A 19,540-nucleotide genomic window follows, 5' to 3' on the forward strand; every position below is an offset into this window, starting at 1 on the left:
CTGGGGTGGGGAACATTGATCCTGGAGGGCCTGTGTCCTTGCAGAGTTTAGCTCCAACCCTGAAAAAAAAAACCTACCTGTATCCTGAAGACCTTGATTAGCTTGTTCAGGTGTGTTTGATTAGGGTTGGAGCTAAACTCTGCAGGGACACAGGCCCTCCAGGATCAAGGTTCCCCACCCCTGACTTACACTAATGGTTACCTTTACTCACACAATAACCTCTCCCAACTAAGTACAGTATGACCTGAACCATCTGAGAACCATTCCAGAAAGCCTGACCCTGTTTGGCAGTCTTTCTAAAAGTATGTTGTGACTGACAGTGTCTAACGCAGCACTGAGATCGAGTAGTACAAGCAATGATAATTTGCCAGAATCAGTATTTAAGCGAATATCATTTATTATCTCTACAACTGCCTCTGTGCTGTGATGCAGTCCCTCAACGGCAGTTGAAATGGATTGACTTAAAGGGAATGACTTCCAACAGATCAATGAAAGGTGTTTATTACATTTGAAATATGGATATTTTTCTTGCAAGACATTTTATTATGGATATGTGCACTTTATTGGACCTCTTGTGGACTGTTCAACAGAAACACCCACCAACTGCAATCATAACACTTGGAGGAGCCAGGACAATTTTTTATATAACTCCGATTGTGTTCATTTGAAAGGAGTCATATTTTCATTTTTGGGGAAACTAACCTTTTAATGGTTGGGTAGTGTGTGATGCCACGTATTTTACTTTTTAATATATATATATATATATATATATATATATATATATATATATATATATATATATATATATATATATATATATATATATATATATATATTAAATGTGAGCCAAGAGCTTTCTATTTTATCATTAAATTACTCTATTTGAATGTATTTCAGTAAAAGTTGCTAAGGTGCAGGAACCCAGAGCGAGGAATGAGGAGACCAGGAGTACAAAATTAAGGAATTTGCTCATATCATGGGGAATCATACATGGCACAAGGAGTAGACTTCAACAATACCAGACACTGGATGAAAGACAGGGAACACTATTCTTACAAAGAACAGGAGAATGGGATGACAAGACACACCTTGGATCAAATCAACATAATCAGGACAGGAACAGGAAACTATACAAATATGGTCATGGGAAAGACATGGGGAGCAAAATGCAACCAAAACTCGGAACAAAGTCTGACAACAAGTCAAGTCAACTTTATTTATTTAGCACTTTATTGTGTCAAAACAGCTTTACAGTGTTAAACAGGAAAATAGTTTGTCAATAATGCCTACAAAATTCAATTAAAAGAGGACAATAGTAAAGTCAATACTTCAGTTGAAGTCAGTTCATTGTTGATTTAGTGAAGTCATCATCCAGCTCAGTTCACTTCTATTCCAATAGTTTATGTGCAGTAAAGTCGACAATAATGCCAAAATTGATGCAACAGCAACAAGGAAGCCAAACTCCATCGGTGAGAATGGAGAACACAGAGTGCCGTGGTCTCACCGGTCCTGATGAACACTTCAGAATGTGCACGCTACAGTGAGATTTCTCAACTCAGGTGACAGAAGTTCACTGGAGAAGCATGCTGGCACTATTAAGCCAGCTCTAATCACATCACAGGAGGAGAGCTGGCCGGAGTCGACTGGTCTCTCAGTATAACCACGTCAAGATGCTCTGCTTCTGTGTTTGTAAGAACAAACCAGCATCAGCACTTGACAACATATCCATGTCTAAAACGACACACTAAAGCCACCATCAAACACAAAGTAAAACAAGAATTGCATAATTTTTTAAGACGTTAAATAAAAGTTGTGGCAAAAGCGATGCCACTAGCATCTACAAGAACATACTGTGAACTCCTCAAGAAGGTGTCAGTGATTACAACATACAAAATACCTTAACCATTATACCTCTGCCTACATAATTGCTATAGAGTTTACAAATCCATCCTTGTTCCATGCTATACAGTTATATAAACTAACTGTACATAAACCTAAGGCCTTCTGCTTAAATGTCTAATAGTTTTATTTGAATGTGATAATTTAGGTAAAAATTAAAAAAAGGGACTTTTACAGTGTTACAAATTATTTATATTTCAAATAAATGTTGTTTATATATGTGTGTGTGTGTGTGTGTACAGGTACTTCTGAAATAAGAATGTTGTGGAAAAGTTAATTTATTTCAGTAATTCAGCTCAAATTGTGAAACTCATGTATTAAATACATTCAATGCACACAGACTGAAGAAGTTTAAGTCTTTGGCTCTTTTAATTCTGATGATTTTGCCTCACATTTAACAAAAACCCACCAATTCACTCTCAACAAATTAGAATATGGTGACATGCCAATCAGCTAATCAACTCAAAACACCTGCAAAGGTTTCCTGAGCCTTCAAAACAGTCTCTCAGTTTGGTTCACTAGTCTACACAATCACGGGGAAGACTGCTGATCTGACAGTCGTACATAAGACAATCATTGACACCCTTCACAAGGAGAGTAAGACACAAACATTCATTACCAAAGAAGCTGGCTGTTCACAGAGTGCTGTATCCAAGCATGTTAACAGAAAGTTGACTGGAAGGAAAAAGTGTAGAAGAAAAAGATGCATAACCAACCGAGAGAACCACAGCCTTATGAGGATTGTCAAGCAAACTGTATTCAATAATTTGAGTGAACTTCACAAGGAATGGACTGAGGCTGGGGTCAAGAGGTCAAGAGCACCACACACAGACGAGTCAAGAGTGTTCAAGTGTTCAATTTACTGAACCACAGACAACATCAGAGGCATCTTACCTGGGCTAAGGAGAAGAAGAACTGGACTGTTGCTCAGTCATCCAAAGTCCTCTTTTCAGATGAGAACAAGTTTTGTATTTTATTTGGAAACCAAGGTCCTGGAGTCTGGAGGAAGGTTGGAGAAGCTCATAGCCCAAGTTGCTTGAAGTCCAGTGTTAAGTTTCCACAGTCTGTGATGATTTGGGGTGCAATGTCATCTGCCGGTGTTGGTCCATTGTGTTTTTTGAAATCCAAAGTCACTGCACCCGTTTACCAAGAAATCTTGGAGCACTTCATGCTTCCTTCTGCTGACCAGCTTTCTGAAGATGCGTATCTCATTTTCCAGCAGGATTTGGCACCTGCCCACACTGCCAAAAGCACCAAAAGTTGGTTAAATGACCATGGTGTTGGTCACCAGACCTGAACGCCAGAGAGAATCTATGGGCTATTGTCAAGAGGAAGATGAGAAACAAGAGACCAAACAATGCAGATGAGCTGAAGACCACTGTCACAGAGACCTGTGCTTCCATTAAATTTAATACACAAGTTTCACAATTTGAGTTGAATTGCTGAAATAAATTAACTTTTCCACAACATTCTAATTTAATGAGATGCACCTGTGTGTATACACACACACACACACGCACACACACACACACACACACACACACACACACACACACACACACACACACATATATATATATATATAGTTGAACTTTGAATCCAGATTTTTGACCCTGCCTAACTTCCAGAGTACAAAATCTGAGGAGCATCCAGGTGTTCTCATTTACTAAAGGCTTGTCTAAGAGGGAATCCGCAGACGCACCTCATGACAGAAGCAATGAGCTGTGTATAATGATTGACAGAGCGAGATTAAAAGACGTGTACACACTCCTTTGCTGATTCTCATCTCATTGTTTGCTGGTAGTTTATGGGGAGGTGAGAACTGTGTGTTGGACCGCAGACTCCTCCGTCTGACAGCTTCTTTAATCCTGCCAGGTAACATGCTTATGTCAAAGAAAGGAATAGTTCCCGCATTCATCACTTATTCACCTGTCTCTTTATTCTTCTTTAGAATATTAAAGATCACTTAATGAATATCTAGTTTGGTAAATTCAAGTTTTCTATTTCTGTGTCGGCCTGATGATATTGCACTCCAACTGAATTTGGGTTCAAACAAGCCGACAGACCTTGTACCTGCACAGTAAATTGTGGCAGCAGTCATCACTGCCATGTGCATCATCCAGGGATTCACACTCCAGTCCAGTAGGTGGCAGAAATGCATTTTTGTTGTTGTTTGTGGTGGTGGTTTTCCAACCATTAAAATGTCAGAATAAGGTGGTGGCACAAAAGAGCAACTGGGTTCAACAAATTTACTGTGTGCCGTCCTGTTTTACTACTACTATGAGTTCATAGCCCTAATGTTCATGACAGTGTTGTGAAAACAATGCTGTCTATGGAGAAAAGCCTATAACTGACTCCCCATATGGAGCTACAGTAGCATGTGTCTCATGAATACATCATGTTTATCTATAAAACATACGCACATATGGATCAGGCTGGGATATTCTCTCCAAAGAGGCAATATAAGACAGCAGCAGGACAGTTTTCAGAGGGAATCTCTTTGTCTCCTTGTCTTGTTTTCTATGAGCACCTACTGAGGGGTGAAAGCCAAAGCTTCACGTAAGAGGAGGATGATAACTGTGTGAATGCTGTAATGCACATCTCTTATGTTCATAACCGTCTGTAAACTGAGCTGAATGGATCAGAGAGGCTCAAAGCAAACTATGCAATTATCAGAATCAACTAATAAGCCGTCAATCACTCATTAAGGGAAGAACATCTCTATTAACACAGAAGGAGACACGTGTGTATGATGAAGACACAGGGTAATGATCCAAAAATAAACCCCTAATAATACTAGTTGATTAAGAGTTAATAATAATAAAAGCTCAAAACAATTATTAACTCTATTAAGTTAACTGAACATTTTTTTTTGCAAGTTGAAAATATTTCAATCTGTATTAATTTTAGTGGTCTATTTTAGTATAAACATAAAAATATTAGAGTCCAGGCCATTATGTTTATTTATAGTAGCTTGATTTAATATGATGTGCATTTCTAATTTTCAAGAATATTCAGCCGTTATTCTGCAGCATGAGTTTATTTGTGACGCGTGCTGTGCCGTCTGACCTTCTTTATCTGTTCACATCGCCTCACATTCATAAAAGAGACTTCCTCTCAATATTAAATGCTTCTCGCTGGCTTCTTCTGACACCTCACAGGCCATTTACATGCTAAGTAGCTTTGTGTCCTTCAGTCTGTTTGATTATGGCCATGCACCGGTCAGACGAGCATCCATCAAGACTGGAAATGCACTTGTGAAATTTAATTATAAATGTCCGCTTGCAAAATGATTTTAAATAAATGTATTCAACTGAGGTTTGCAGCTCTTATGTTGAGTGTAGAGCGGGGCTCGTGTGGAGATACACCAGCTCATGGAGATTGATCTTTACACAGACAGCTCTCTCAGAGATACACAGTCAATATAAGGCTCTTAGATAAACAGTGTCTTCTTAATGACAGCTTCATTTGAAATAAGGTGTGAGTTATCACCACTTTACACAATAATAAAACTCATCTTATGGAAACCCATCTGCACTTGGTGTTCGTCCTGTCTGCAAGACACAAAGAGCTCCACAGAAGAGAGCAGATTGGGAGGAGCTGACGGTGACACTGTCATCTGTTCTCATTTAGCCAGAGTTTCACAGCACTGTTGTGTGCAGATACACTCCTGCAAACACTCACGCTTTCACCCGTCTCAGGATTCACCTCCACACTCTTTGGCAATGCTTTACAAAGCCTCTGTAGAGGACTGGTTCACCCAGAAAAGCACATTTTGTCATCCCTCACTAAACCTCATGTCGTTCCTTCCTCTGATACTGTTTTCTGTCTTACATTGTGTGGGGAACAGGCTGAAAAGCAATGGCTTTTTTTTACTTTTATTTTGAAGAAAATCTAAAAAAGTAAATGATGTGGGGATAAACTGTTACGCTTTAAAGCTGTGCTATATTGAGAGAGAGATACGAGCCAGCCATGAAACACTGAAATCAGGAGCCACTACTACAAACTACTAATGCAAGCTATAGAGTACAGTACAGTACAGTGTGTGTGTGTGTGTGTGTGTGTGTGTGTGTGTGTGTGTGTGTCGTCAGGGATGGGCATAAATACATGGAAATGTATTTAAAATACAAATACAAAATACTGTGTGGAAAGATGTATTTAAATACAAATACAGTATTTTGTATTTTGAAAATACCCAAAATGCATGTGATATTGAAGATTCAGTGCAGGTATCTCTATCAGGCTGACATATATCTGGGCCTAGTCTGAATGCCAAAAAGCATTTGGATGTGTGCAACTGCTTAGAAACTATCGTTTTAATTTTATATACCTCTTTCCTTCCCCTGCAGTGTAAGAAATAAAAAACAACAAAAACTAACGTTTATTATGTTTTATCACCATCATTAAAAGCCTGTGTGACAGACTGGCGTTCCAATGTGTCCCAGTTCTGTTTGTTTCACAGTCTTAAACTATCTCCCCTCCAATATTGCTGACCTAAGCCGCCCAGTTGAACTAGTTGATGGAAATTCGATGGGTGATATGACCAAAATCTTAATTTTACTTTACAGTAACAATATATTGCATGGTTTCACATTTATTAATATCAGTTTTGATACCACAGCAAAAACTGGATTTCAAACTCTTTTGATGCTTTTTGTTTTACGCAAGTAGTATAGTAACTCTTATATTTTTGTTTAATGTAAAGTTTATTTGTTTCTATATACATAATTAGAAAATATAAAGTTTATCTAAAATATTTTTTTAAATTAGAAATCATTTGGCACAATTTTTTTGGTGAACAATCAAACTAAAAGTGTGGTATATCTTTCATCATTGTCCTCACAGATGCACACCATCACTACACTAAACTGATGTAGACAGACAATGATTAACCTAATTATTTCATCTCTACATAAACACACATTTGCACAGATGGGTAAACACAATCACAATCTGGAAATGTGTCCAGTTACATTCTCATAAAGCTCCATGTTTGTAAAATTTTAAATGATTACATTTACGAAATGAGCCTGCATAGCAGAAATAATGAATAAAGTAATGGTCGGTGTTTAATACAATCGTTAATTGAAATAAAATACTTAATGAATTAAAAAACATATATAACACAGTATTGTTCAATTTAGTGTTATACATATGTTATCATATTAATATGTTTTGTTCTAATGTCACAAGTCACAATTATAAGTTTACTGGTTTTAACTTGATTATTTGGTTAGGGTTTAAGAAGTGTACTAAAAACCTTTTTCACATGTGTCGTCAAAATGACCCACAACCTAAGCAGTTTACATGTGAAGAAATCCATCTATTCACAAACTTCTCACGAGACGAGTGTTTGACATAGACAGTATAAGAGATGTTTGACCAATTATTCGGCAAACTCCTTCCTCTCATCGCTGCTTCTGTCGTTTCACAGAATTATACAGCGGAGAGCACGTCAAGCATAAAGCCTTGCAGGAGCGCACGCAGTCAGCAGATTCATGGTGTAGAGACGTGTGAATTGTGAAAGTATAAACAAGGCTTCAACTGCACAACGCTAAAGAGAAAGCGGAAAGTCCTATGTAAAAGATTTAGAAAAAGTTCCATCGATTCACAATTTATACCATCGCTACGAATCTACTATATTGTCATTTATCACCCATCCCTCACATGCAGTAACGCTAATGATTCAAACACATTTTATGAGCTACTTTAATCAACAAGTATCACATCCTCCCTTTATTCCAGGAAAGTTGCTGATCCAAGGCTGGGTGTACAGCTGCGGCTCACGTGGATGAAGGTTAGGGGGGAGAGGGGCGTGTAACAGCACCCTGATAAAGAGGATGACTCGCTCAAAGTATTTTGAGTATTTTGAAAATACAAAAATACTCGTCTTAAATGTATTTAAATACAAATTACATTAGATTTTTTCCAAAGGCTTCAAAATACAAAATAGTATTTTGTATTTCAAATACGTATTTTAAATGCATGTATCTGAAATACTGCCCATCCCTGTGTGTGTGTTTGTGAGCGAGTGTATGTGTGTGTGAGTGTGTGTGTGCATGTAAGAAGGTGGGTAAACACACCTGTTAAACTCACCAACATCTACCGTGAGACATTTTTATTGAACAAGATATCTGTTTCAATACAAAAAGTTATATTAAAATAAACTATTAATCTCTCACACAAAAATATTCAATTTAATTTAAAATGACAAAAGTATTTCTATTAAGATATGCATCATTAAATTCAGAAAGTCTAGCAGTGCTCAATGTGTTCTTGTGTGTGTTCCTCAAGCACTCCTGTTCCCATTAAACTCACGTCACGTTTTATTCAGAAATCTGGGTCATTTTAAGAGAAATCTTTAAAGAATAATTGTAAAAATATATGTTTTGAAGTCAAATCACAAATAAATAAATATAAAGCGACCAGAACACTGAAGTCAATCAACAAGGAGCTTCATCTGATCAGTTCTTTCAGCACACTGCAGCATCTGTATTAATATATGTGATCGTTCAGCTGAGTAACACATTCACAAATCTGATAAAACACGCTAATAAAACATTTCATTCATGGGGATGGACACAGAAACTAGCCTCATTATAACATCTCTTATTAAATAGATCTAGACTTGTCTGAAGTCTCTTAAGACAGGATTTCCTCCAGAAGATCAGATCCGTCTGGAGATCAGGAGATGTGAACACAGAATCAGTTCACTTCTCTAAAGTGACAGGCATCAGTTCATGAGTCTCTTTATGAAGGATTACACACACGTTTAATGTGGAAGAGCTTAAAGAGAGCACAGCGAGTTTAATGGACCAGACACAAGGTTTTAGAAATGTCATGTTATATTTATTCAAATGACAGGATTTTGCTAAATAAAGTCTAGTTCATGTATGAAGTTCATACATATTAATCTGAACAATTATTATTAACAATATCTATTTCTTACTGATGTCACGCTGAAGCTGTGTTTTTACAGTAGACTGTCAATAATAATAAACTGTCATGTTATAATATTATGGATGTACAGTATTAGTAGTATCCAGTCACGCCTGTGAAGTCATGTATTAGCTTAGCACAGTCGTGTACAGCTAGTCAGCTAGCTGTGTTCTGTAGCATCTGTGTATCTGATATAATTATTTCCCACATCCAAGGGCTTGGTTATAATATACAAAAGAACATTGAACTTTAATCTCTTAATTTTACAATAAGCAGTGAAAATTACCCTAAAATAAAGGCTTAAACATCTAAAGTGTGTGTTTAATGAGCACATGAGCTTAATATATAGTTATTCCCCTCTCGCTGGTTCTTCTGACACTCTTCAGTCGACACACACACACTTCACATAAACCCAACATTCATACGCTATTATTAACTGAAAATTATTTACACATTAAAGTGTCTCACAAAGATTTTTAAATCTTTCCAAATCTTCATCTATAAAGCTTTATCCATCCCCTTTAGCCACTCATTCTCCACAGATGTCCTCATAAACGATAGTAAACATGAATAAAAACCTGTATGTACACACACACACACGCACATTATATATATGTGTGTGTGTGTGTGTGTGTGTGTGTGTGTGTGTATAGAGAGAGAGAGAGAAGTGAAGGGCAGGAAAGCACTTGTTAATATAATGTCTAATATAAAATGTGACTTAACTTATAAAAGCATTCAAGTTATATTAAACCTTATCAAAATTGGCATGATACTATCACATAAACGCAGGCCTGCAATCCAGCGCAGAGGAAAAATACTAAATAGAAACAGGGATAAAGGTGGCTTGACGTTAAACGTTCGATACTCAATACTGGTATACAGTCTTCTGAAGTCATTAGCATTTGAGGAAATGACTTACAATCATAAAACAACTGTAATCTGTTCATTTCAGTGTCAACTACAATCCACAATTTATACATTTTGTAGATTTATTAAAATGAACTGTGAATCATTCTGGTAAAAACTGAGCCCGTGCATCACTTCAGACACATTCCTGTGAAAGGTTTTTGGCTCTTGATGTTAATAACGAGTTTTAATGTTGGAAATAATTTCAGCAACACATCTAATATTCTCTCTGAGTTTCCAGGTTCCCTCACGAGAATTAGCCATGATTTACCATAAATCATCCTTCTTGTAGCCATGGTAACTGCAAATTTGTTACTTTAAATAATAATTTACAAAAAAGTATTAATATGATGGATTTTTTTTTTTGTTTTTTTTGCGATAAGAACAGAGCTAAGCCACCCATAGCCTTCAAAATGACTTAAAATGCATTGTATAAAAACAACGAGTCAATAATGATGGATTAATAACACTGTTAAAAATACAGAAATAAGCCATTTCTGCACCTATCATGTTATTACAGACACCTGCAATAGAGCCGAAGGATAACTGCTACACTTACAGGACGACCAGACACCAACATTTCATTCAATTATACACTCCATCTTTCAGTTTGGGCCAGCTTTTCGCTATAATTTCTTCAAAATAAATAAATAAACCATGGTTTTATCATAGTTAAACTGCTCAATTTTTCTTTTGCATGATTTCTGAATGCTTGAGACTATAGAAATAAGAGTCCTAGCCATAGTTAAATGTTGAGAGCTACAACTGTCATTTGTAAATAATACCATGTATTTCCTTGTTTAATTGTATTAGTGTTGTATTTCGACACTAGAGTAGTTTGGGGGGGGGGGGCACAGTGCCATCTTCCGCTGGTTACCATGGTGACTCACCTGTCTGTATCTGATGAGCATCTTCAGATCATGAACAGTGCTGATAAACTTGTGTTAACACTAATAATCATCCACACACACATATAACACAGTCAGTCTACTCACCGGGTGATGCTGAGCGCCTTCAGATGAACGGGAGATGATGTCTGAGCTATTTCCACAAGTTTAAATCAGATGTACTTCATGAAGATGGGCTTTAATACGAGCAGAGCCGAGGAGGAACAGTGAACATCGAGGAAGAGTCCGTCAGAAGTCAGGTGGTCATGTATGATGTGCTCGAGCTGTTAGTTTGGAGATCCACAGATAACTTCCATCCTCTCATCTCTGTTGCTCTTCATCTGAAGAAGAACCGAGCTGCTCTGCTGCGCTGCTTCAGGAGAGTGAGTCGAGTCCGCTCGAAGACAGATGAGTTCAGTCTCATCACACACACACACACGGTTACACAGCTGTGTTCAGACCGGTACACTACCATATTACTCCTAATATGAATGCAGTACACAGTATCGGTGTCCGATTCTCAAACGAATCATCCTCTGCACCGTTTGTTCAGTGATTCGGTCGAACCGATTCGCGCAGCATTTGTGAATGACTCGACAGTGTGTGCGGCGAGTAACACTGGATAAACCGCTGGACACTGGAAGACAATAGCGTAATCGAAAACAAAGTGTTGTTTGGGTAAAAATTGTTCTGCAATATGACACGTTGAATTACTTATTGCAACTCTTCGTCAAACGAGTCCGTGTACCGGTTCATTTAAACAGCCCGTCCGAACGAACCGATTCTCTAAATCGAATCGTGGCTCTCAAAGCTCGTGGATGTGTGTGAAATGTTTAGAGTTCGTTCTGCTGCGGACTGGAGCTGTTCTTCAGCAATAAACGCTCAAAAACTATGTTTAACAAAAGACGAGGCATTGCATCTTATATTTGTAGATTCAGTGCTCGCTGAATCAGTGTCACCGTGGCGCCCCCCTGTGGTCATATGAAGGAAGTTAGTATGCACCATAATGTTTTGCACCATAAGAATCTGGAGTTAAAGGTTAATTAGGAAAGAAAGAACAACAGCAAAACATATTTATTAAATTACTAATTTATTTTATAATTACAATTATTTCATTTATATCATCACTGCAATATTCAGTATGTGTTGGGATGGTGCATTCCCCTTCTGGTAAAACATGTTAACCAATAAAACAGAAATATGTACAATAAAACATTAACAAAATAATACATCCACAAAATAGTGTGATTTAAAAAAAAAAAAAAGAAACAGAGCCAGGCCCTCTCCCTATAGAAAGTGACACGGCCTAAATTGAATAAATGCTTTAAAAAAACCCAAAACAAAACAAAAAAGTCTACAAACCTGTGGGAATGGATTGCAAAAATGTGTGCACAAATTATGAATTTGTGGGTACGGATTTAAAAAGATTGTGTGTGTGTGTGTGTGTTTGCTACAGGTGACTTCTCAGGCTCTGTATAGAGATGTTATAAAGTGAACATCATTTATTAGATCCGACTCACAAAAAAAAAATAAAAAATAAAAAAAAAATTCTTGTTTAAATTTGCAGATTATTTTTCTTACCCTATGGCAGATAACTTTACTTGCCTTTTATACTTAAATGCACTTGTTCCCCCAGAAAACAATAATAATATATTTATAAAGTGTATCTTGTATAGAGAGTGAATTGGGATTTAAAGGGGTCATTAGATGCTTGTTGTTGTTTGAACATTAATGTGTGTTAGAAGGAACCTGATTTTACCAAGTGAGACATGTTCCTGGGACAACATTGTGATTAACCAATCAGATTTGAAGAACAAGTTTATAGATTTTGTGAAGTTTATGTTTAAAATCACTGTTAGGTGCTTATACATCAGTGTCATTCATCTATCATTTCCTCTGATTTTAGGGATTACTCATGGTTAAGGAGTGTGTAAACATCCATCCTATAATTATAAATCCCTATTTTAAAATCCCCTTTCTCAAATCAGGCTGTTCTGAGATTGCTGTCAGCATCACATAGGCCCCTCCCACGATTGTTGATTGACAAGGCTGTCTTACCTTAGACCCGCCCTGAGTGAGCTGTGAGCTGTCCACCATTGTGTTGACTTCGGTGCAGGTGAAGACAAGAATATCTCCTATAAAGCGATTGAGGTGTTCTGTTGTTGGATGTAATAATGACAACATCAGTCGTCATTTACTCCCTACATCTGAGCCACTGAAGACGCAGTGGATTAACATTACTTTCATTTTGAAGGAAATGAGTTGATCCCTGAACTGCCTACCATATTTTCCGGACTATGAGTCGCACTTTTTTCATAGTTTGGCTGGTCCTGCGACTTATAGTCAGGTGCGACTTATTTATCAAAATTAATTTGAAATGAACCGAGAGAAATGAACCAAGAGACATGAACCGAGAGAAAACATTACCGTCTGCAGCCGCGAGAGGGGCTCTATGCTGTAATAAAGGATTTGAGACTTTAGCTTCCTCAACTCATTTTCCTAAGTCAGTTCAACTAAAATGTTGGGTACACTTAAGATATTAAGTTCACCAGTGCCCAACTTATCCGTTCAATCACAGTAGTTCATGTAACAAAGATTTCTTAGTTGAATGAGTGGCAATGCATGGAAACCCCCCCACCGGTCCGAGCCTTCATCACAGAACAGGACGCCATGTTTGAAGACTTAGGAAAAGCTCCAATTTCTGAGTCAAGAGTTACAGAGGTAAGAGCAAACTTATGCCCAGCTTATATTTATGAAAAGTGTTTGATGAATGAGTGTAAAGAGTAATATTACACAGGTTATCAGTGTAATCCTTGCTACTGTGTTGTACGGAGTGTAAAACATGGACAAAAATATATTTATAGCAATCACAAATATTAAGGTGTAAACTAGATAAATACAGGGTTGTCAGTGTAATCCTCTTGCCACTGTTTTTTATAGATTCCTGTACGTGATGTGGACAAAAATACATTTCTATTGAACATGAATTAGTTCCCTCGTTATAGTGAAATCGTGTCAATTATTAATCATTATTTCACTGGACTTAGGCTATTAATTCATTCCCTTGTTTTATTCAGCTGTGGCCATGATGCAATTTATTATCGTTGTCTTATTTCTAAATAAATCGAGTGAACAGTTTGTCCATCTTAAAGGTGCTGTAGGGAACTTTTGTAAAAAAATATTTTTTACATATTTGTTAAACCTGTCATTATGTCCTGACAGTAGAATATGAGACAGATAATCTGTGTATAAATCAAGCTCCTCTGGCTCCTCCCAGTGTCCTATTGCCATTTGCAGAAACTCCATCGCTCCCGGTAAGAAACAACCAATCAGAGCTGCGGTCCGTAACTTTGTGTGTTTTCAAAATGTAGAAAAATGTATATAATAAGTGAGTACACCATGAATCCATTTTCCAAACCGTGTTTTTAGCTTGTCCTGAATCACTAGGGTGCACCTATAATAAGTGTTTATATTCGGACTATTTTAGATTGCTTCGGGGGTACCGCGGCGGAGTAACCCAGTACCTTTGTGATTCTTCATAGACATAAACAGAGAGAAGTAGTTCCGGCTACGATGTTCTTCCGCAAGACGCTAGCAGTTCTGTTTATTAACCGCTAAAGCGTCAAAAGTTACCTACTGCAGCTTTAAAGGTTAACCTTTATTTGTGTCCATTTGATTGTGAAATATTTTAGGCCTTAAATTTACAACGGACACTTATAGCCCCTGCAAGGAAACCCCAGGTGTCAGAACAGGTCCACGTGTGCTACAGCTGACGAAGCCTTCATTTTGTATCAAGACGTCTTAATTGGGGTAAAAGCGAACGTATGTCCAGCTCGTATTGATGAAAGTGTTTGTTAAATTAGGGTAAACTAGAGAAATATCAAACAGGTTATCAGTGTATCCCCACGACAGTATTTTTTTTTACCAGAGCTTCTCAGTGATTTTAGTCCCATCTGAATGTGCCATCTCAATAACAATTACAGATGATGTCATTAAAGATTACGGTGACTTTTACCTTCTGTTAAAACGTCTGGAAGAATTACGTTAGTTACTGTATCTGCTGATTAGTACAGGAGTCTGCCATTAACGTTACATAGCAAAAGCTAATTTAACAACTGATATTAATGAAATATTAATGTATGCCATTTATAATAAACTGTAATTGTATAAAACACTGAAGTAGCGAGTACTAAATGCCTGTTCTGCCACCATTTTGAGCATTTTGAATTGTGCTTTACAGTTTTGTGTAGCGCTTTATTTGTATTAATGGATTAATATGTTCTGTTGTGCAGGTCAGGTTTTATGTTCCAGTTAAAAAGTTTGACATGAGACCGTTCTCCCGTGATATGAGTGTGTACATGAAGACACGCATGACAAGAGAATAGATGGCGAGCCTTAGTCAGCTGAAGGACCTGTTACATTGCCTAGTAACCAGTTGACTATATGCATGGTAATTCCGCATAAAGATAAGCCAATACTCGTAAACTTCCGGTAAAACTGATTTAATGTTGTGGTTTATACAGGTACAGAAACATCTCCTGCCTAATTCTTGTCAGAAAACAAACTTCCATCTTCATAATTAATGATAGCATAACAATAATGATAGATGATGGCATTCACATACAGTTTTATGTTATTTAACAACACATAATTGTATATGCCAAGCCTAGTAATCCCAGGCGATTACCTAGACACGTGACTACATTGAAATGCTGAAAACTAAACACTATAGTAACTGTTTATAGGCCAGTGGTTCACAAAATTTTCAAAAATGTTATAACAATTATATGCATTAAAATTCAGTAGCGTAACTATTATCATATTTACTGTTGTCAGCCACTTTAACATTGTTAATATACATTTTGAACATTAACACTACACTGTGCTTACAAACAGGTAAATAAAATAAAAAACTGAAATAATGATTAAATTAAAATGTGTTGTACCTAAAAGTTAAATAAAAACTGTGTTGGACTTAATCTTTATTTGAGTTTAGTTATTTTTGCATTTAAGTTCAAAAGTATTGTGCTTTAACATTAATTTATAGCTAAATTAGTGATTCAGCTAGAGGGTCTTGTAGCACACTTTAAGAACCACTGGTTTAGGTGTAGGCTAACATTAGTGATGCTATCTCCCAAATGACATCACACTGCTCTGATTGATAATCAATTACTTTCTTACACAGTCATGAACACATTTTAAACCCTTATAATATTTGCCCGCTCAACTCTGTAGCTGTGCAGTAAAATTCACTTTAAAGATTTTGACTCCAAATTTGTGTATTTTTTTTTTGTACTGAAGTATAAAGTATAGCAAGTGCAGGAATCAAAAAGTCTTGTATCATTTAATAAAAATAAAAAAATGTCCCAACGCTAACAGTGTATAAGGGAGAATTATTTAAATAATTAACTAGTTAACTACAAATTAAATAAGTTAAATATTAATGGTATAACAATTAAATAATGCATTAAATATTTTTTTTATATTTTCAGATTTAATTTAGTAAATCAATTTTTTTTATTTTATCTTTAACTGTAAAAGCTGCTAAATATATTCAGTTAACAAAGACTTGTTACTGTTGTAGTTTTGTTAATCTGAATTTAGTTTAAATCACATAATGAATTTAAATTTGGCTTGTCTTCCGTTATTACTGTCAATCGAAGCAATGAGTCCAGAACAATTTAGCAGATTTACCAGCGTAATATTTAACACTAAAAACATTTAATGGTAAATGTGGACGTTTCATCCTCTTAGATAAATAAAGATTTTCTTCAACTTGTTAATAGGTTTGGTAGAGAAGCTGAGAAAAGTGCTCTCCCCTTAAAGCAAAGTACGACTGGAAATGACTGAGCTGGCTTATCTAAAATCAGGAAGTAATCGTGCATGTGTTCATTTGACAGAGCATTAGTGATTGCTTTGGAATATATTTGATACAATATTTTTCAGTTTTTTTTCTCTGTTTTTACATTACACACAAATAGTACTTTATTACATTAAATGAACAGTTTAAATTCCCTTTGAGGTGTATTATACTGAGTTACAATATCATATTCTACATATTGTGTGTGATCAATCCATTATCGGGGCCTTAGAAATTTTTGCACTAATGCTGTATTGCTGCACAAATCACCTCTTATGTTTTTTACAATGTTACTGAAGGTCATGCAACATAATGTCTACATCAGGGTGAGTTTAGGCAAACTGCACAAGTACTATTTGTTCATAAAACAATCACAAATTGAAAAGTGTACCTTTTTAGAATTAAAAAAAAAAAAAAATCCCATATAAACAGTCACCCAACTGGATCCCATTAAAATCCTACAGGAATTATCCTACAGGATATTTATGTCTTGTCCTACAAGACTATTCCTATCAGAATCCTATAGGAACGGTTCCAAAATATGATAGAAAATCCAATTAGAATCCTGTACAGTTTTCTTATTGGAATCCTTTAGGATTTTTTGACAAGGGAGATCAACAACTCACCAACAGATATAACTACTTCACCCAAAATGGTTCGTTTGGGATGCAGCTCATATAAGTATCATTATACATCATCGACAAAACCATTATAGATGTTTGTGTTTCTATGAATTTCTTAGTCAAATGTAATACATTTTAACTTATTCGGATATTATATCATTTAAAATATTTGCCTCACTGTATTATGAATTACATTTTTTTATATTTGTGTATATGTAGGCTGCATTTTTATGGGTTACAAGTACACACACACACACACACACACACAGTGCTAATCTAAACAAGTAAAGTTACTCTTAAAAAGTAATTAACAGAATTAAATAAGATCCTACAGGACAAAGTGAATTTCCATTAAAAAAATCACAATGTCCAATACAAATCAATAAAAGATTACATGAAAAAATTAAATCCCATTCAATTAAAGACAATGTCCAATAAGATTCTAAACATCAAATAAGATCCTACAGGACAAAGTGAAATTCCATTAAAATCAATCAGAATGTCCAATAGGATTCTAAGAATCCAGTAGGATCCAATAAATTCCAATATGATTTTTTTGACAAGGGTTACCTCAGGTAATACTAATCCCATTTGAATAGACCAGCTGTAAATATGTATGTAAATAATCTGTGATTTCCTATTTAAAAGTGCTTGAAGCATTTAGTTGCTTTGGTTTGTATCAAAAGCTGTTGTCAGGAGTGCAAACTTGTCAGCTTTATGAAAATTTCTGTTTTGGATCCAAAATGGGTTGTTATTGTGATTTATTCCAGATAATCATAATTATGAGCATGCTTGGTTCTGAAGTCATTACAGTTTGTCTAATTTTGTGTGTGTGTGTGTGTGTGTCTTGAGATTTCAAACCAGAAGAGAGGAGCAGCTGCTTTGCTTGGACTCCCATTTTACTTAAAGGAGGATCTCAGGAGTTTCATCCGTGTCTGTGAGGTATGAGAGCTGATTTCACTATGACATGGGGAAACTTTTGTCAGTTAAAGAGAGCTCACACAAAAATTTAATTTTATTCACTTTTAAGTTGTTCTAAACCTGCATGAAGTACTTTCTTTTGAAGAACATTAAGATATTTTTAAAAGTTTTGGTAATGAAACAACTGATGGTCACTGTTGAATTCCAAATATTATGGGGAACAGAAACTGTCTGATTGCCAACATTCTTTAAAATCTCTTCTTTTTCGTTTAACAAAAGAAAGTAATGAATACAGATGTAAAACAACTTGAGGGTAATTGAATTAAATTTTCATGTTCACACACCCCCTGCTGTGCATATTTTGCATGTCTCTCTTTAACACACCTGATTCAGATAAAACTAGCTCATTAGAAGTGAGCTATGTGCATGAACTGTGTTCCAGTTGACTGTGTAGAACGGAATGATCAAAACCTAAGATAGTGGCAAAGTTTAAAAATGTAAATTTAGTATTTTGTGTTAAAGTAATTAGTATTTTTTAATGTCATAAACCGATTCTTTTTTTGTTGGTAAATAGTTGAATATATATTTATATATATTTAATACGCTATTGTATATATTGGTCTGGTTTTGAGAAAAGTGATAGTCTAGTACTACACAAATTATATTGTGTCATGAGATAAATTTTTCTTCACGTAATCGTCAATGTTGCACTTGTCATTTTCACACAGGGTAGCACATTCAATTTGGTAATGTAACAGTACATGCTCAATTACTAATATCTTTCTTCATTATGTTTTTAGGCTGACAGTTCAGAAGATGCTACAGAAGAAGTTGATGTCGGCATTCTCATCACTGAAGAAGGCGGGAGCAGCAGAGCGTTGCTAGAAAGGGAGATGGTGGATGTATCGATGGTTCTGGAGGTGAAGATTGTCAAACGTGACCTTAGAGATGTTGCCTTTGCTTCTTTACTGTCTTGACTTAGACAATCCCAAGAGACACACATTCGAGTTGATACAAAAAGTGTTCATGGGCATCGGCAGTGGTAATTGTTCTGCGAAAGTTAATGGACTCCACAACAGTTTGTTTCAAGACAACGTGTAGTGGCAAGTTAGCCTAGTTAATGTCAGCAGTAAAGTCTCAGTTGGTATCATTGATTTGTTAGTTACACATTTAAAATGAATCAGTTCGATTTGGTGAACTGGTTAAAAAATTCTAACTTACCATGGACTACTTTGATGATGTTTTTCTTACCTTTCTGGACATGGACAGTAGACCGTACACACAGCTTCAATGGAGGGACTGAGAGCTCTCGGACTAAATCTAAAATATCTTAAACTGTGTTCAGAAGATAAACGGAGGTCTTACGGGTTTGGAACAATGAGGTTGAGTTATTAATGACAATTTTCATTTTTGGGTGAACTATCCTTTTAAGCTACCAAAACTAGTTGAATGTACAAGGTTTTATATAAGAAAAAATTGTTAGACTGTTTATGAAATTGTTAGAA

The 19,540-nt window shown here is 36.0% G+C and overlaps 1 protein-coding gene across 1 annotated transcript in view; it reads right to left on the minus strand.

Moving 5' to 3' along the window:
- The window catches only part of LOC113113511 (X-linked interleukin-1 receptor accessory protein-like 2), a 201,463-nt gene extending 190,316 nt beyond the window's left edge, over positions 1-11,147 (minus strand). The window contains exon 1 of the mRNA XM_026279735.1: positions 10,740-11,147. The gene's annotated coding sequence lies outside the window, so the exon portion shown is untranslated. The remainder of the gene's footprint in view (positions 1-10,739) is intronic.
- Positions 11,148-19,540: the final 8,393 nt, after the last annotated feature.

This window comes from Carassius auratus, chromosome 14 (assembly GCF_003368295.1).
Source record: "Carassius auratus strain Wakin chromosome 14, ASM336829v1, whole genome shotgun sequence".
Lineage (NCBI taxonomy): Eukaryota > Metazoa > Chordata > Actinopteri > Cypriniformes > Cyprinidae > Carassius > Carassius auratus.